This window comes from Dromaius novaehollandiae, chromosome W (assembly GCF_036370855.1).
Source record: "Dromaius novaehollandiae isolate bDroNov1 chromosome W, bDroNov1.hap1, whole genome shotgun sequence".
NCBI classification, from domain to species: domain Eukaryota; kingdom Metazoa; phylum Chordata; class Aves; order Casuariiformes; family Dromaiidae; genus Dromaius; species Dromaius novaehollandiae.
In genome coordinates, this window is record NC_088130.1 from 51,587,101 (window position 1) to 51,606,197 (window position 19,097).

The window sequence follows — 19,097 nt, forward strand, 5'->3', positions numbered from 1 at the left end:
AGTTCATGACCCGTCTCCTAATGGGATCCAGTTCCTTAAATCAGCCAGTCCCTTTGTTTCAGTCTTTTTCAAAAACCTTTTCTACAGACCTTCACATTTTTAAGAGGGGGTATAGACCCCTTAGAGATTTCATATATATGTAGATGGATATATAACTTATATGTACCTGTTTAGCTCAGTCATCATTTTAGGACCCCTTAAAAATCACATACATTCTCACACACACATGCACACTCAAGGACCCACAGACCACTGGTTGAAAACCGTTTCTTTTTTAATGCAAAATAAAGAGCGCTCCTGTGTCTCTAGCAATGCGCAGTCATAAACAGTGGATTAAGGATGATCCTTCTTTTCAGGCTTGCCTTGCTTTGGATTGTTGATTGCTGAATCCTAAGGATATCTGAGCATAACTTTAGCTTACTCTCCTTTATGAAAGAAGCTAAGAATCCTGCCAGCATCTTGGGTAGTCTAAAGCTCCTTTCGGTGTAACACCATGTCACCGGACCTATCGACATCCAGCTGCGTTTTAGGTATTTCTACACAGGCCACTGTAAGGCATATAGTAGCTGCAAATAAAAGAAAAAAACAAACCCCCAAAACTTGGAGATTAGGTTGTGGATGTAATAACAATACAACATATTCAAGCTTTAGTATACTGACATTTAGGGATCAATCGTATCTTAAGGGCACCCTGTAATGCTACTGAGTGAATCCTTATCTGCTGCAAGTGACCATTGTGTCTCCATCTGTGCTTAGAGAGGACTCTAAACCCCACTAAACTCACTGGAGATTTGACTAGTGACAGAACAGTGTTGGATCAGGCCCTCAGTTCTCAATAAAACCAAAGAAAAGAAAATAAACAAGTAAAAAATTAAAAAGCTTGCTAAATTCAAATTGTAGTGGAAAAATACTTTCTCCATACTCCCTCGTATGGGGGGAGTTACTGTTTCAGCCTGTATATTTATGTTTACTTCCCCATTCTCTTCCTGCATTTCAGCTACCTCCATGTAGTTACAAGGTGCCGTGACTGCAGGGGATTAGAAAGCACAACGGAAAAGACATCTGCAGTTTTTCATCAGTTTTTATAGATAGTGATATCCTTTTGACTAGTCTCCTTTAATAATCTTGATAAAACTTTACATTCCTCCTCTTTCAGAAAGGTTATCCTTCCCAATAAAGCAATACATTTTACTGGAAGATACACACACTGCTGTAGTTTATAGGTATTGAATCCTGCTGGACTTGGTTGAAATAAAAAGTACACTGTTGCTTGCTATGCAAAATGGACTACATATGTTTTCTCAGTTACAGTACCAGGGTATGCAGGAGCAGTACTATTAGCCATACACTATAAAGAAGATTTGCACACTTTAGTTCAAACACAGCGGGTATGCCTGTATAGCAATTATTATAAAATCTGTGGGATTTAACAGAAAGGTGTGTCCTTTTGGAGAGCCAAGGAGGAAAAAGGCGAGAGAAACTACATCAGGGCAACCTAAGCATTCCTAGTGGGAATGATTTCCTATTCTAGGGTAAAAAAAATGTGGTAACTGGTGGCAAATGTTGCAGTTGTCCTAACTAGATGAGGGCACTGTTCATGAGGCTGAAACTGCTTTGGTTTCTAGACATTTTTGATGAATCACATTCACATCACAATATCCAAATAGCTATTAGAGTTTTCTAGGGAGACAACAGGCTCCCTACATGTGGAGGAAAGCAAGGAAGACATAGGCATATATAGGAAATGGATAGAGAAAGCAAGAAAGAGGAAGGAAAAGGCAGCTAAAATAAGCACAGGAGTGAACAGGGAGGAAATCCTATGAAGCAGTGAATAGATAACATAATGCCTCAAGAGAAAACAGGAAGAATAATACCAGGAGCAAAATGGCAGGAAAAAATGTTAAACTCCAAAAAGCAGTGGAAAAAGGTCACTGTGGAGAAATTTCTGAATGTCCATAAACAAATGCACATAAACATGAAACCTGGAGATAGCGGTGGAAGCACATTATGGCTGATGTCTGTCAAACTGTCATTTTTTTGTATTCATGTTATCACAATGGAGGGAAATATATACTGTTTGACCAGTAGCATCTACATACCAGTATTTTTTTCTTTTAACTCTATTTCCTTTGCATACTTCAGAGCACTATAATGAGGTTTTGAGTAAGTCAGCATCTCTCAGAACTACCTGATTGCAACATTATTTGAGCAACAAAAAAACTTTACAATCCTCTCCTCCATGATTATTTGTAATAGTCATGAAGTTTGCAAGTGTCGGACCTTGCTGAGGAGCCCTTGGGATGTGAGCCCTAGTTTATGCAGTGTTAGAGGGAGCCCCCCTTGCAAAACTCACCCAGGGCCACACACATGCACGTCACTGCAGCTTTAGAGAGAAACAGGCATTGTTCCTGCATGTAGGAGGCAATTTGATGAGAGGAGCACAGGGCAGTGAATATTGATAATAAGTGCTAGGTGTAGGTGTCACAACAGCATGAAAGGGAAGGTCAAACTGCTCCCTGAAACAAGGTCCATCGGAGTAATTCAAGGGAAGGGTGGGCACACAGTGCTAAAAGAAGAGGTGCTGTAAAACACACATCCAAAAATCTATATGCTGAGGAGACTACGTGGAGGAGGGCAGCAGAAGAGATGTCAGCAGGGCAAGAGAACGTGCCTCCCTGGTTTCCCCGGAGCAGCTCCGGCCACCCAGCAGAGGTGGTCCCCACTCAGCCCAGCAGTGACATCGCTTGCCCCTGGCCTGCCCAGTGTCGCCTCTTGCTTTACTTGGGACAGTGCCACCCTGCCTTTGGGGTAGAGATGCAGAGAGAGCAAACGCGATCAAATGTCCTAACAACCGCCGGGTCAGAAAGGTTTGTGAGAGGTATATAAGACGTATGAAGGTACATGAGAGGCTACGATAGCAGAAGGTGTGATTTGTATTGAAGACATGTTACTCTTTGCGGGAATAATCACTTATTTACAGGTCACACCTCTATGTGAGCATTAACTGTCATCCAGCCTCCTCTGGGGTGGGACTGAACAAGCACTGTCAGTGCCTAACATGGAAGAAAAAGAAGTGAGGGGAAAAGTAGCATCCATACAAATAGGAATGAACAGATTATGTTCAGTGATGCTGCTAACACTACTGTAGCTAACCTGGTATTTGGCATTCCCAGTCCGTAGAAAGCCATGTAAGGTAAAGCTGGCAGCATGCTGTCTTGCTTGAAGTTTGGCCAGGAGAGGAGAGTGACCACACCAATGATTTCCAGAAGTACTATGAAACTTCTAATCACCATGAGTTGCAAAGGACTAATTCTTTCCCATCACATGTATTCTGGATTCCTTTGTCTTTTGTATAGCATTTATCATCATTTTATCTAAACGCTGACATCTAAGAGACAATTGTATTTCCCGGGAGAGGAATGAAAAAGCATGAAGGAAATCCAGGAGTTTGTGAAAGGAAGTTTGTGGTGGTGAGCTGCTTCAGCTAAATGAGCATGCCTTGCAGCACAGTGATCTTTTTTTTGCAATAAGCAAAAAATATTTAAAACTATATCTTAATGAGGGTCTGAAGTCCTTCTTCCTCCTTGTAAACCCAACTGATTTGGTTGATGCATTTAGTTATGGTTTTATTAAATTCAAGCTTGAGTATTCAGCCAGTTTCCTCCAGGTCTGCTATCAGCCATGAGCATAAACCCACCAAGGTAGGATGCTTCTCAGTGACATTGCCATGGGCACAGCTTGCTTCACTCTTGTTGGGATCCTGGCCTTCTCTGTAGAATTCCCTTGACAGCATATCTCTGGGAAAGAAGAGTACAAGCTGCAGCTTTGCTAGGTGTAGATATAGGATTTAGCAGATCAGGACAGATCAGATCACTCTCCTCAAAAGAAAAAGAACATGTGCGGGGAAGAGACATGCACAGATTGACTGGCAGATTGACACAAGGCTGTAAAAGGTAATGACATATCCACCTTTATTCCAGAGAAGTTGATAGGAGACAGATGTTGGAAATAAATGTTGATTTCCTGAGGGACAAAAAAGAAATCGTGAAGGAAACAAAGCTCACATCAAAGTGATTAAAACTATGGGGCCATGCAGGAACACCTTAGATTAAAAAGCATGTGGGAACCAGCTATTTCTATAGGAGTTACATTAGCATTTTTTTGAACTGGATGAAGCCTGGTAGAGCAGCAAGAACCTAAGATAACATCTGTAATTTAGAAAAGACACCAGTGAAGCTCAGCTTGCACCACATGAAGAAATGCTCTTTGCTCTTTAAAAGGTAAATTTTCAGCACAGTGAATGAAAATTTAGCTACTTCATCCTCTGTCACCCTGAATATACACTCTATGTACATTAATATTTGATTGTGTGGATAGAAGAGCATATGTTAGGGCACAAATATATTATCCATGGATGCCTGAATATATGAAGAATAAAAGAATAATTCAAATTAATGCAAACTATATGAATACACAAAAGTTATCTCAAACTTCGTCTGGCTACAAGACCCGCTCCCCCACCCCAGCTCGATGTCTGCTGGCAGGTTTGCTCTGCGCCTTGGATAAGGTGCTTGTTCCCCAGCGGCAGAAGGGAGTTCTGAGCAGAGGCAGGACGTTTCACAAGAGGCATCGCCCCTCCGCCCCTCTCCGCACGCCCACATTCCTGAGTGCAGCAGCCCGTACGGACCTGGCCGTGCGTTTCCTATAGAGCTCACACGTTTTCCCAGTCAGCGAAGTTCTCCAGCCTTTCCCGTGATTCGTTCAGCTGCTGCCGTATGAGTGTGCTGTAGTGCATCATTGCACAGCAGAATACTGGCTGCGGGTGCAGGGAAACTTCCAGCGTCCTAGATGTTAAACAACTCATGCTTTAATAAAATTCAAAAGCCTACACACTACCCTGATGTCTATGGATTTTCGATAGGATTAAAATAAGGTAAAATTCTGCTTACAGTGGTTCTCTTTTTAAAAAATTGAAAATGACAGTAACTGCTGATTTCCAATAACTATCCGAACTGCCTGGAAGTCTAAAGATAGCCTCGTAGGAGCTGGGTGGAGTGTGCATGTGAGAGAGATGAGAGAAATTTATAAATAAACTCTGGACTGGTGCTGCAGGCTCAAAAAATTCTAAGAATGAGACGCTGACTTTGTCACAGCAGTAGACTGGCTGCTGGTGTCAGCCAGCCGACTTCGTGTTTGAGAGGTTTCATGGAAGAAATGGGCTGGATAGTCACCCTTGCTATCTGCACACCACGAGAAGGGCAGCAATATCAGAGCATTCCGCCCGGTCCAGCACGCTGCTCCCTGCACACAGCTCCTCTGGCAGAGGCGCGCCAGGCTCGGGGAGCATTTCGCGGTGGCTCTGCCACGCACCGCCCCTGCAGCTTGGCCGCTCTCCCGGGATGCTTTCGGCCTTGGGCAGCGCACCGTTGCTGCTCCCGGTGCCCGGGAGCGGAGCGCAGCACTGCTGGTAGCAACTGTTACTGGCACCAGTGCTTGGGAACAGGCACTGCTTCCGCATCTCTGTGACTAATAGATGGGTGCTTAATGTGCGCTGGTACTGTTGGATGTCGTATTAGCTTTAGAGAGCACATTAATTGCTGTTTTTCCTGCAGACGGATCGCGGCTGTAAATGGAGTTAATGATGCCGCACGTGGCGTTCCAAGTCACTTTAAACTGAGCCCAGCTCTCTGCAGACATTCGAGCACCAGGGACACCTGCTGCTTCCTCCGCTCCGCTGAGGACTGCCTGCAGCAGCACTGGGCTGGCCCGTGTCCCCGGCATCCCCCGAGACTGCCTGTGTGACCCCGGGCAGCAGGGGGTCGTTTCCCTTCCCAGACAGAAAAGCTGTCTGGTTTGCAAAAACCATTCTGGGGGAAGTCAGCCCTTGAGTTTTTCTGCAGAGTTTGTCTTGATCTCTGCCAGCAAAGCCCCAAACCCCAAAGTGGCCCAGGTTTCTTCAGGACTGAAATTCCCTGGTGAAACGTACCCACCCGTCGGTCTCTCCAGTGCCGGACACCCAGACCTACGGGCCCCTGTGAACCGCGGCCCCTTCCTCGTGCAGCTGCTGGCACTGAGACCTCTCGAGACACACATGCACACAGAAGAGAGCCCCCTCCTCAGGGGGAATAGCGTTTAATCAGAAGACAGCAGAGACTGTGGTGACCAGGCACTGGGCATGGCCACATGAGCGTACTGGCCAGCTGCCTGTCTACACTCGACTGCACTTTGTAGCCCCTGTTTACACCTTTATCAGTGACCTGGAGGGGGTGAGGGAGTGCTCGCTCCTCAGGCTTGCAGGTGACGCTAGACTGGGGAGCAGGCAACGCACTCAAGAGCAGGGCTGCCATCCAGAAGGACCAGGGCAGGCTGGAGGAATGGGCCTTGTGCGCTTCAGCCCGGACCAATGCCAAGCCCCATCCCTGGGAAGGCAGAGCCTCTGGCAGCAGTCCCGGCTGGCCAGGGACTGCCTGGGAGCAGCTCTGTGGAAATGCCCTGGGGGACAGAAAGCTGCCCAGGAGCCAGCCGGGGCCCTGGCAGCCACAAAGGCCAGCAGCTTCCTGGGCTGTGTGAGCAGGGGCACAGCCAGGAGAGGGGAGAGAAGTGAGTCTCCCCCTTGACTCGGTACTTCGTAGGCCACACCTAGATACTGCATCCCCTGGTTTGGAGCTCCCCACTACAGGACAGACTCTCCCAAACTGGAGTGAGTCCAGCGAAGGGCCACCAGGATGCTCAGGGCTGGAGCACCTGCCCTGCGAGGAGAGGCTGAAGGACCAGGGCTCCTTCAGGCTAGAGAAGGAAAGGTTTTGGGGGAACCTCACAGCAACCTTCTCGTGCCTACGAGGAGGTCAGTGAGAAGACAGAGCCAGGCTCTGTGCAGCAATGCATGGTGGCAGGATGAGAGACAACGGGCATAAGCTGAAACCAAGAAGGCTAAGAGCAAAGTCCCTAAACCTTCCCTGACAGCCTCCTTTGGCTGTATGCAGCAGCGGTGCACAAGAAAAGCTGCATGCCTGCTCTATTATGGCACCTGTGAGCATCACGAAGCTGCCCGCTGTTGGGGGGGGATGCCCCTGGCTGAGCTTGAGATCCCTGCAGCGGGTCTATGGCCCGGGCAGCCAGTTCGCAGGCACCAGGGGCTGTGGCACCGCAGCTGGGATGAGGAGCAGAGGAGAAGGAGGAGGAGGATGTGAGCAGCGAGCAAGCCCCATGGGTTGATGCAGCCTCAGGGGCCTCCAGCAGCAGCTCCCAGCAGGCTCATGCACCAATGCTTTTCCGGTGTGAACCCTGCTGAGTGCTGGTGAGCAAGCAGGAGGAGTTAGTTTAGCCATTTTTCAATTGAACTTCATTTGATCGGTTTGTTTAAACCACTTGGGGAAGAATTCCATTCCCAGGATTTGCTGAGAAGATCCAAATGTCTTGAGTATGGGTGAAAGAACAAAAACTATTCAGACTTCCTGATTTTTTTCTCTATTTTTATGTTACTTTGTATGTGTATATAAGCTCACATTTACATTTAGTCACTAACTAAAATGTGATTGTTGGAAATGAAAGTGCAACATTGTCTGAAGTGCCTTCTTAAGTTCATCTGAAAAGAGTTCTGGGAGAGATGATTACAAAACCCTCAAGTTAAAAAGCATCGTAGTCAAGTATTGACCACAAAGCCTGCAGTCCAAATTCTGACCTCAAAGAAGTATAAATCTACTATAATATCAGTGATTTTGGTGGAGCTATTCCACATTTACACAGCAGTAACTGGGAACTGAACTTGGAACTTTGTCATTAATTTTGTCCAAAAATGTAAAAGTAGAAAAAAGTATCCTTTCAGCATGGAATCCCACAGGAATTCAGAGGGTCATTGAATTGAATCATTTCCCCAATCTCTCTCCATGCCTCCCTACCAAAAAAAAAAAAAAAAGAAAAAAAAGAAAAAAGAAAGAAAAAAAAAGGCAACTCACAGAATCCTTAATGTTCTGTCAGCTCAGCTAGAAAGAGAAATATAAAACATGGATTGCCTGACATCCACATATAGAATTTAAACATAGATGTGACACTTTTACAGAGTGAGACATTTGATCATAGTAGTATTGTGAAGATTAATTAGCTAATGTTCAAAGGCTTTTCAAATGTGTATGTGAAGTGTAACAGCTATCTATCTCATTAATAATTGTCGTAAAAAGTCTTTACATTAATAGCAGAGTTCTGGGTAGGCACCTTTTGATCTTTCTCTGTTAAGATTAAATGCTCAGGTTTAGATTGCAGCATAAAGTTTCAGCACTGAGGGGGTCTGTGGTGAACACGTAGTACCCAGGATGTGGTTAGAGGCCTCAGCATCCCTTAGAGTGGTACTTCAGTGCAGGGGCTTGCCTGCACAGGGACTTACCCCTGATTAACTCCATGTGTGGACACTCCTATTCCAGCATAGTGGGAGGAAACCAAGGCCTTAGGCTTGAGAAGCATTGTCTCCCTCTCAATATTATCCTTGGCCATGACCCCAGTGACGGGTATACACATCTGACGAGGAAGCTGAGGGCAATCTGGCAAGCTAACACAAGGAACATCTCCCCAGGCAGTAAAAAGGACCCATAGGCTGGGGTGTTTCTCAGAAGCAAAAGCCTGGCATGATCACGTTTACACATAAGAGTATGGCAGGCTTCCTTGAACTGCTATGCATGAAAATGAAAATTGGAACCGGCTGTGTCTACATGGGCCGTAAATAGAATATATTTCTGAGGAAACAGCCAGCAAAAATAGAAGTACAATAATCTTCAGCTTAGTATTTGCATATTACTAATGCCTGAAGAAAGTATTAGAAGACAAAATGGCAGAGGATTATTTTCATTAGAAGAACAAAACATTAACAAGGATGTTGGCCATGGTATTAGGGCACTATAAGCCTCGACAAAGATCTAGTCTGTGGCAACAGATGAAAACTCCAGAGAAGCAAAATGGTTATTAGCTTGAACTAATATAGGAATAGCTTGAACTGATATATCCCTGGAGAGTTTAGCTGGGGATCCACTCCTATGGCCATTGGCCAAGATGAACTTCAAAATCCTTTAAGGAAGCAGTTTATAAAAATGAATGAAGAAGAGACTAAAGTGTTTTATTAGAATCTCTTCTGTTGGACTGTGGAATCTAAATGGTGGATTCTCAAAGGAAAGAAACAACTCAACCCAATACATTAGCGTCAACGTGACCAAACAGTTATAATCTTCTCGGTTTTAGCTTTTGCAGTGTGAATTGCTAGGTGTTTTGATCACTGTTCCCAGCTGACCGTAAGGCATAGCTCAGCCACATTTTTATAGGAATGCTTGCAAAAGGAAGAGGGAAATGAAAAACAAGGTCACAGCTTTTCAGGAGGCTCTTTGCTTGTTTGTTGAGGACACTGAATGGCAGCCTAGGTATTTCCTTTCTAGTGCAGCAGGGTGGGATGTATGCACAACAGATAGGCATGTTTTACTGAGATATTTTCATTGGGGATAAGATTTTTACTTCCTCTATATGCATCAGAGAAATTGGCTCTGCTTAAAAAACACAGCAAGCAGGGGATTTCTGAGTTAGTCTTACTCTTCTTTCTGAAGAAATTTTATCACATCTGTGCATGCACATCTCTAAAGAGATTGTTCGCGTTTGTAAATAGACCGGCTTTATTGTTATGCTAGGCAGCAAAAGAGGAATTTGGGTTTACAGAGAAGGCAGGGAAATGGCAGCCAGCCAGCTGAGTGGCACAGCCACTGACTGATAGCATCACCCCATTTGTTACATCTCTTGTGACAGACTTGAGTAGCTAATTCATTTGTTATAGGAACACAGAATATTGCCCAGTTGTAAAGATAATCACACTCCGTGTTCAATTCAGTAAGCTGTGATTAGAGCTAGTCAAGTAATTACTCATTTGAAGAAATTCACATTATTATGCATCTAATATTCTTTCTGCTCACAGCTTAAACACATACAAAAAGTGATTTCAACTATCTGCTCATCACTTGCCATTGTTTCACTAATATAGTGTATGGAGACATTTTAGTGTCTCATTTTGAGTAGTCTATACAAGCTTTTGCTATTTATGATTGAAAACCAGCCACCAAAGTCACATGGCGTCATCTCAGTTTCACAGACCGAAAGTTCAGCTTCAGAAAGAGGAAGAATCCCCTTCTGGTCTGCAGACTCAGAAGGCGTTCGCAGATTCTAATGTTTATAAATTTTGATAACATTTTAAAGAGGTAATTACATGAAAAACATTCATTACTTAAAAGATAGGCAAGTAAAAGTACAATAGCGTATCTTCTTTCTTCTGCCTAAGCAAAAATTGTGGTTCACTGAAGTCAGGGGCAATAAAATTGTTCCCGAGTTGAGAAGAATAAAGAGGGTTTGGTTTAACAGTCTAGCACTCTCATTCTGAAAGCTTCACAGTTTCCTGTATAAAAACATCCTTTGCCATCAAAGCCATTTTAGAAATTGTTAGGTGACGTGAGGAAAGTAAGCAGCGGGGAGGCACGAGGTCAGGCAGGGGAACCCTGACAACCCCGGCGGAGACACGAGCCCCGGCCCCTGCCAAGGCTGTCCCAGGGTAGCATCAGCCCCCGGGCTGGGGACAGCCGGCACCACGGGCTGCAGCAGCGTCGCCGTATAGACCAGGGTCATGGCCTGCAGGAATGGACTCATTACAGGAGGGGGGAAGAACATACTTATATGTGTGTGTGTGTGTATATATACATATATATATATATATACGTGTGTGTGTGTGTGCGTGCGTGCGTGTGTATATATTCCCCACTAACAGCTCTTCATCCTGATCAGCCAGAGAGGGGAGCAGGATGTGGCCATTGGTGCTATTTGTGTTTCTGTGGGTGCTGAGCGTTTCTGTCTGTGTTAGCCTGTATGGCTGGCTGTGTGTATATGTACATAGGTGTTGTATACATGTGTTTTGTATGTGTGCCTACCGGGAATACATGCTTAGCTTTGCCCCTGGTTGGACCTGGAGGCATGAAGCTGCAGCAGTCTGGATTCGGCAACCCCTTACATAGACCATTTAAAAATAAAATATCATCAGCTCATAATTTAGCACTAGAGATAACAGAAACACACACGTTTCATTAATGGTAAATTATGAGTTAGAAGAACTTGAAAGCCAAATACTTGACTTACCAGTAGTAACAGGAAGCTTATTCACTTTCTTCATAGGTATGATGGAAGCAGCATTTTTAGGTTTTTCCTACTTGAATACGATAAGGCCTTGGTTCTTTCCAAAGCTGATTAAATTAATGCATGAGAAGATGCTGAAATCAATTGGATATAATTATATTTCATTAAAGCTTGTTACTAAAATCAATGGCCATGTGAATACAGTGAGCTCTTCCCACATTGTTCTTCCAGTATTTCAGGTGCTTTGTGTCTGGGCCCTGAGGACACTCATGGGCCTCCCCGTCTCCATTTCAGCCCGGCCTGGGGGTGTCAGTCCCTGCCTGAGCTACGCTGTGGGAGTGCTGGTCCCCGGCTCAGCCACGGCTGTGCCTGGTTATGGACCCTGCTGGTCCAGACCCTAAATCGCAGATGATTTCCCGGCCTGCCCTTGGCTCTGCCTCCTCACTCTGCTCAGCTCCAGCTCCCCATCCTCTGCGGGGCAGCAGCCCTTGCTGCTCCCTGACACTTTGGGCCAAGCTTCTCGGTTTAGCTACCCTAGTATGTTCTGAAGTAGTTTTTCTGATATGACCAGATCTGGTTCATGCTTACAGTGGTATACCTAGGAAGGTGGCTCACTTCTAGTTATTGCTTTGTGGACGGGTTATTGATGCATACTGTAATCAGGCAAATAATGCACTATTGCAACATGGAGGAAGAATCTGATTTCATGGTTTCAAAAGAAGAGAGACAGAAGAAAAATCAGGAGCTTATTTCTTTTTTTAAAGACACAGAAAATGGAGAGCTGTCTAAAGAATGATATTGAAGGTGCTGGTTTCATTATTCCTGATAGAAAATCCAGGTGGTTGGTTTCAGTGGGTTCCTCCTGTTGCCAAAAAAAGCTAGGTTTGGGAACAGAGCTACATTTCTTCTGACTATCCCATGGCTACTGTTCATGCATCTCACAGCCAGCAGAAAAACAAGCACCTGCTGATATCATGTCAAGGTGCCTAAGGAACATTTTCCAGGGAAAAGGAAGGGAAGTCAGATTCATTACTGAATACTTAAGGCTTTGTTTTTAGGACCTGATCTTTCAAGGCTTGACATAATTCTTTCAAATATCTGGTGACAACAGTATAGTCACAGTGGATGGAAGTCATCTCACCTTATCTATTGATTGAGCTAATGACTCTGATCTGTCACTATAGCAATAGATGATTAGAAAGAGATAATTTTAGGCTTTGATTTACCTATTTCCTAAGGTGAACTGCATCTTAAATATGTTCCTCTTCACAAGTGCTATAAAGGAGCCCAGGGTTATTTGTTCAACAGCAGATGTATTTATTGTAGGCGTTAGAAGTTAGGCAAGAGGATCCTTCGCTGTTCAACTCGTCCTGGGGGAAGAAGTTTGCCTTTGATGCCTTTGATGCCTTTGATGCCTTTGATGCCATGCTCTCAGTTAAGCTTATTAGGTAGCATGTACAGAATTTGGTAAAAGTCAAGGAAGATTTCATAATGGAGGTTACATCTTATATTTTTATTAGACTCTGGAAAAAAATAGATCAGTTGTGATTTATATGTCACACAATGTAAAAAGCAAATAGTAGTAGGAATATGTGTCATGCCACCTTTTTATTTTGTGTATCATACTAACTGAGCTGCCTTTGCCAAGCTCTTTTGGAATCCCAAATCTTTTTTAATAAAAGAGTCCTTTAGAGACTGCTATAGTAATATATTTTAAGTTGACATTTATCACTTCTCCTTAGGAGATTTTCAGCTTTTTTAGCCTGATTATCCTCTATTTCCTGGGAGACTTTTCTTTTTTTTTTTCTTTCTTTTTTTTTTTTTTGGTGACCCTATCTGTTAGAAATTCTCCAGGCAAAATACTGAGTTTGCTTAATATTAATTGGGACATCTGCATTTGATTGATGACACAATGGAGCCCTTAAAGGAACTATTATTTTGGTCTGACAGTATTTAATATTTTACTGTGGCAATTCCCAATGGCAAGTATTTAATTATGAATGTGCTTCTGAAACACTTGGCCTATATTCTGTGCTTTAGATGATGCACAGAGAAACATCTTGTTTGCAACAAGGGGCCACCTTGGGAGAGGTTCATGCTATCATAGCCAGAATATATTTACAATGTAACAACAAAGATGATCCTAGATAGAGGAACAAATATTATCCATTGTTCTTTGAAAGCTCCCATTCTTGTGATATGACTAAGAATTTGAATGTTTCACGCTGTCAACAGTGCAGTCTGCATTTGAGATAGATGCTCCCCAAGTATGAGGTGTATCGAGCTGCCTGGCAACACCAACTGGCAACAGCCAGCAACCACTCTTTACAGTTATTTTGCACTTGTATCCACATGCATTTATTTATTGCCAAATTTCTTGTCAAAAATGTCTGTGAAGTCCTGGAATACTCTTGTATTTCATAAAACCTTGAATGTCTGTGATGCACACAACAGCCATGGCTAGGCATGTCTCCAGAGCTTATGTGAGGGGTGATGGCTTATCTCTGCTCATAAGATGAGAGTGGTATTTTTCATATGTGCTTGGAAAGGAATTATTTTCAAGAATAGCAGTAAGTTCAGTTCCACCTAAAATACACACAATAAAATTAGAGTTGTCCCAAATAACCTCTCTTTATTTGCTTCTACACCACCTGAACTGCTGCTTACAAGGTGGTGTAGGCTTGTGAGATTAGCAGATTTTGATTAAATCTGACCTAAGCTTCACACAGACTAACCTCTTAGCATTTCAAGCTCCTGCAAATCTTGCAGGAAAGCATGGCACTCTTTTACATGCTTGGTTCATGGCAGAGGTGTACTAGTGGCGAGCTGGCATTTTCCTTTTAAAAATGTAATGGTAGCAATTTCTAAGGAAAACATTTGCTTGTAACACTCAGGAAAAAAAGGGGAAGTGTATACCCAGTTTTTTTACTTGTCTATATTAGCATATATGATTTGAAGAAGAGTGTGATTTTTGATTGTCTCTGTTAACCACGTGTTAGTTCTGTTCTCAAAGCAGTTTATGTGAAAGAGACTTCAGCTAATTATTGTCATCTGTCATTTGGGCATTTTGAGAGGTATAAGACTTTTTGTGCCAGAGGTTGGGATGAAAAAATATGTTCTTGTTAGACTGCTCAGCTACATAATTCAGTTAAATTCAGATTAAATTCAAAGATTAAATTCAGTTGTTACGAATTCATACAGCTTCATAAGATTGAACAATAATTTTTTTCCTTTTTAAAAGCTGAGCGAGGTAAAGCATGTTAAAGAAGGAGCACCCCTGCTGCCCCGTGTCACCCACAGCAGAAGCAAACACTATCACAGAGATTTTGTTACGCTGTGATTCTGCAGCAAATCCGTGCTGAGCAGCAGTCGCGACAGGGATGCTGCCAAAGTGGCAGTTCACTACTCTTGCCACAGTCTGTCAAAGCCTTTGCAAAGAAGAGATGTCCCTGTTATGACAAGTTTTTGTTGCTAGCATTTCAAACATTTACAGTTTGAGGCTCTTTCAACCTCTGCAGAAAAGTTTCCCACAGCAATTTCCACAGAGAGGAGACACCCTCTCAGAAAGAGAAGTTGGAGGTTGTTGGTCTTGCAAAACATAATGAATAAAAATGTTTGTGAGCCTTTTTGCAATTAGTGTTATGTAATTTATCAGCAACTCAGAGGACAATTTGGTGAAATGATACAGAGAAACCTTTACTCACACGTGTCAGTGATTATACTATGGAAAGTTCTCAGACACGTCAGCTATGCACGGATGTAGGATTACACATTTCCTTTTATGAAAAATGCCTGTAACACACCAATTCTGCATCATGGATTCACCATGACATCCTTTCTTCCTGGAAAGGTTGATGACAGGGAGGGTCCCTGATCTAATAGTGCTGATACACTCATATTTTGCAGAATATGTATATTTTCTGCTAGTATCCATTAAAGCAGTGTAAACCAAAAACCAGTTGTTTCACTAGCCTCTAAATTGCCCCTCATTTAATTCCAAAGTTATGTATGTAACAACTTGTGTACAGTATATAAAGAATCAAGGGACTGAGGGTCTAGTGTACATCATTGCCATCATTTGTGTCTGAGGAGCAGGGCACAAACTTCCCCATGTCCCTGATGGGAGCTTTGCAAACACAACAAAAAGCACTCTCTGCCTCTGGTTTTTCATTCCTCTGAGGGTACTAACATCTCCCGTGGGTGCCATGATGTCAAATGTAATTGAATTTAGTGCAATCAGTTCTTCAAGTGCAACCTGCAACACATTGTCTAGAACAGCTCTCCATATTGAGAAAAGTTACTGGGAAGAAATGAGAATATACACTCAGATGTTTTCTTGCACCTGCTTTAGGTTTTGCTAGCACAGTATAATTTATTTAGATCTAAATGTGACTGTTTTGCTTGTTCAAGATGGGCCAACAGACTGAGGTGGGAATCCAGGCAGCCACTTGGGCATGACACCATGGTTACTGGCTCTATGTCTTCTCCTTCAAAAAGTAAAGGTGCCATAAAAAGCTTTCTCCCCACTTTAGTCTTAGTGAGTCTGTGAATTTAACTAAAGAGTAGATGTGGCCAATACCAGGGATTTCTTTTTGTCTCTGAATTTCTTGTTAAACCAGAAGATATGATTTTTGCTTGAAAATCCATGAATATTTTAATTCTTCATAGAAAATGTAATGATTTTTACACTATCTTAGCTCTTTTGTTCTAAGGAGAAAAAGCTACTTTGATTTTTAATGATTTCCTTCATTTGAGAGATAAAGAAGTGAGGAAAGAAGGAAAACTTAATATGGAAGAACAGTTTTCACTCATTTTTGTCAGCTTCAAGTCAGAGACTGCTTTGTGTGGTTTTTTTTTAACTTTTCTGCATTCAATAATAAACAGCTATTACATTGTTTCACATTTTAAACATATTTTCTAGCAGAGCAGGACAAGGAGGGAAATGAAGTTGGAAAGGGAGTGAAAAAGAGCAACCAGACATTTTTTTCCACAATCCTTAATGAAATTTTTCTAGGATATTTACACACTGGATCCTTTTGAAGAAATAGATTGCTTGTAAATATTTTATAAAAGTAGATCTTAGATGAGATCCTATTAAAATATGCATTGGAAAGATTTCAACTAGCTCTTACAAATAGCCTTTAGCTTTATAATTTTCATTACAGGCTGTTTTATTATCTGATCAGCAAAAGCAATGAAACAGATTCCATCTGCATACCAGGCATGCAAAGAGAGAATGGCTCAGTCATGCGACACAAAACACAAATGCAGCCTAGAAACACAGCTACAAAAATAACTGCATGAAATACAGGGTAATGATTTATATTTTAAAAGGAAGGGTTTTAGCTCCTGTTACAAGTAACCTTCCTTTAACTTTGCCCTTAAAGGTCACTTACGCGCAGTGTCTGCAAGACTCCCCTGTTCTTCAGCAGCACATCTCTGGAAGCATGTTTTGGCAAGCTCAGGAATATGCGGTGCCTATGCTCCCTCTTCCTGCCTTTGTTATGCTTAAAACTAAATTGCTGTTGGACCATTTCCAGCTGTGACATGCTGCAGTGCACTGGCAGCGCTCTAAGAATTTGGTTTAAAAGCCAGAAATCTGGAAGTGATGACAGGCACCTGGTCAGAGCCAGCCAGATCTGACACTTGAACTCAACGGTACCACTACTTGTCCGGGAAAGGACTTTCAGGCTTTAATTAAGCGGTTAATCACAATTTAGAAAAATCTTCCCACTGAGCACATGCTTGAGTGCCTTGCTGGGTGGCAAACAGTTCAGTGAGAGTCTGGAATTTGTGATAAATTATTCACATTTCAGATAGGTCCTATGTTCTTGTTATCTGTGTGGTTAACAGAGCAAGGCTGGGATGTGCTGTAACATGCACCGAGAGGCTTGCAGGAAGCTGGCGCGGGAAATGTGCGTCACCTCGAAGCTATGCCTGATGTTTCCCTCTGAATCAAATAGCTGAACGTGTGCTTGGAAGGATTTTCCTTGGGGAATTTTATGAATAAAAATGAAGCTTGTCTTAAAAGTAAAATACTCTGACCTGGACAGGAAGAAATAATATTTACATTTGGTTCTTTGGATCTGACGCTGTGGTGCTTATTAACTGACTTCACCAGGAATTTTATTCAATTTGAAACTGAAGAAAAACAATTCTATAGTTTGCACTAAGCATGCACAAAATTTTGGAGAGGATGGCTAATGGTTATTTCCTACCTCTATACAAAATCATTTTAAAGTCAGTCCTTCTCTTCATTATCATTTTAAAGCTTTTTCCTCTAAGATCTTAAGCATTTTCTCAAAGGGATAGGCCTTTAGTTCTTCAGAGAGAATAAGAATGTTTATTCTGTAACTGAAGTGCATCTGAATCTGAAGCTATGTTCTTGGATGCCATTAAAAGGAAAGTTAGGATGCAAGCACCTGCTATGTATTATGTTAGTAACCACTATTTGTGCACCCTTGATTTGATTCCGATAATAACTGTCACAGTAAAACCAACTTACTACCTCATTTTTGCCCTGTCAGTAAAAGTATAAAGAGGATTAGTAGAAAGAAGATATTCAATACGCCCTTGTGCCAATATGACCGTAGATCTTGCAGAGTAAGAGATGTTTTTTTTATGAACAGTCAACTCTCTTCTAGAAACAAAAATGTACAATGAAATACAGTAAATCAGACTACATTCCATTAGTCTCTCTTTCTTATGTATGTTTTAGTAATGCGCCAAAATACACAGCAGCTGTAAAGTTCATCCAGAAGCAAGCTAAACATCCTCCACATAAGTTTACTGCAACTTGTTATCTAATACTCTGTCCTTGCAGAATGCTTTTTGGAAAGCACAAGACTTTGTAGCCATGTCTTATATTAATTTCTTCAGTTGTGGAATTTAAATCCCAAAGAAATGTGTTGGAAAACACTCAGTGCTTTTTGCTTCATATAGCCAAGCCAATGATAGAAAAAGAAATGCTAGCATCTGCTCGTTCCAGTGCAGAACTGTATGATCAGTACATGAACCTCACCGAAAGAGTGGTGTCTGCCTCTGCGCAAAATCCACAGCAATGAAACACAGCAAGACAGAATGAGATGAAGCTAAGGGAACCTGGACACGCTGGCAAGATACTGAGAACGTGGGACATGTTGGCAAGATACGGAGGTGGATGGTTTGAAAAAGCTGATGTTGCTTGAAGTTCAAGGTCTGTGTCCAGCCAGAGAGGGGAAAGGCATCAAAGACGCCTTCCATCTAAACTCCCAAACTACAGGCTCTAAATGCAGGCACAAGTATCTGAAATGATAAATCCACTAAAAACTGCAGCTAGCTCAACCCCTTCTATCAAGCAAGAGCTGTAAATACAAATCATAATCCCGTCCTTTGGCTGGAACTTCCTTTCCATTTAACTCTCCTGTAACACAGATGAAAAATTGGCCCAGTAGTCTGCCCAGCAAAGCCAGCTGTTCTGGATCAGGGTCATCATCATGCTCCTCTGCCGTCAGTGGAAACAGCCCCTTTGATTCAAATGGGGCCCGTGGGGCGGGCAGACTCTGCTTGGAGCCTACTGGCAAGCCATTTACAAGAACGCTTCATTCCCAAATTCTTCTTCATTACTCCAAAGGGACTGGTGTAATAATCCATGGATTGCAGCAGGTGATGAGAGTGCCTCTCCAATAGGCCATCTAGACCTTGTGACTGCTGCAGCAGAGAAATGAAGATTCACGTAACAGCTGGAAGCCTCCACCTTGTCATGAAATGCTGGATTTGGAAGAAAAAATATTTAGCGTTCTGCGTTGATTTAAGGATTGCAAAGATAAATGATACTATCTGACGTGATACAGTGAAGTTTGTTTTATCTGACTATTCTTCCTGCAGTTTGGATGGCCCCAAATGGTCCCATCTACCACAAAGTCTAGTACGTGCAACAGAAATAAGAGCAGAGATGGTAGAGCCGGAGTCCA

The 19,097-nt window shown here is 42.7% G+C and overlaps 2 long non-coding RNA genes across 2 annotated transcripts; both read right to left on the bottom strand.

Annotated features, from left to right (window-relative positions):
- Positions 1-256: 256 nt before the first annotated feature.
- On the bottom strand, positions 257-3,547 carry LOC135324387 (uncharacterized). The gene is made up of 2 exons (XR_010385728.1): positions 3,154-3,547; positions 257-566 (listed from the first exon to the last, which is right to left on the bottom strand). It is a non-coding gene; the product is annotated as an uncharacterized LOC135324387 (long non-coding RNA).
- A 398-nt stretch (positions 3,548-3,945) lies between these two features.
- Positions 3,946-17,792, bottom strand: LOC135324191 (uncharacterized). The gene is made up of 4 exons (XR_010385549.1): positions 16,542-17,792; positions 11,149-11,279; positions 4,688-4,844; positions 3,946-4,023 (listed from the first exon to the last, which is right to left on the bottom strand). It is a non-coding gene; the product is annotated as an uncharacterized LOC135324191 (long non-coding RNA).
- Positions 17,793-19,097: the final 1,305 nt, after the last annotated feature.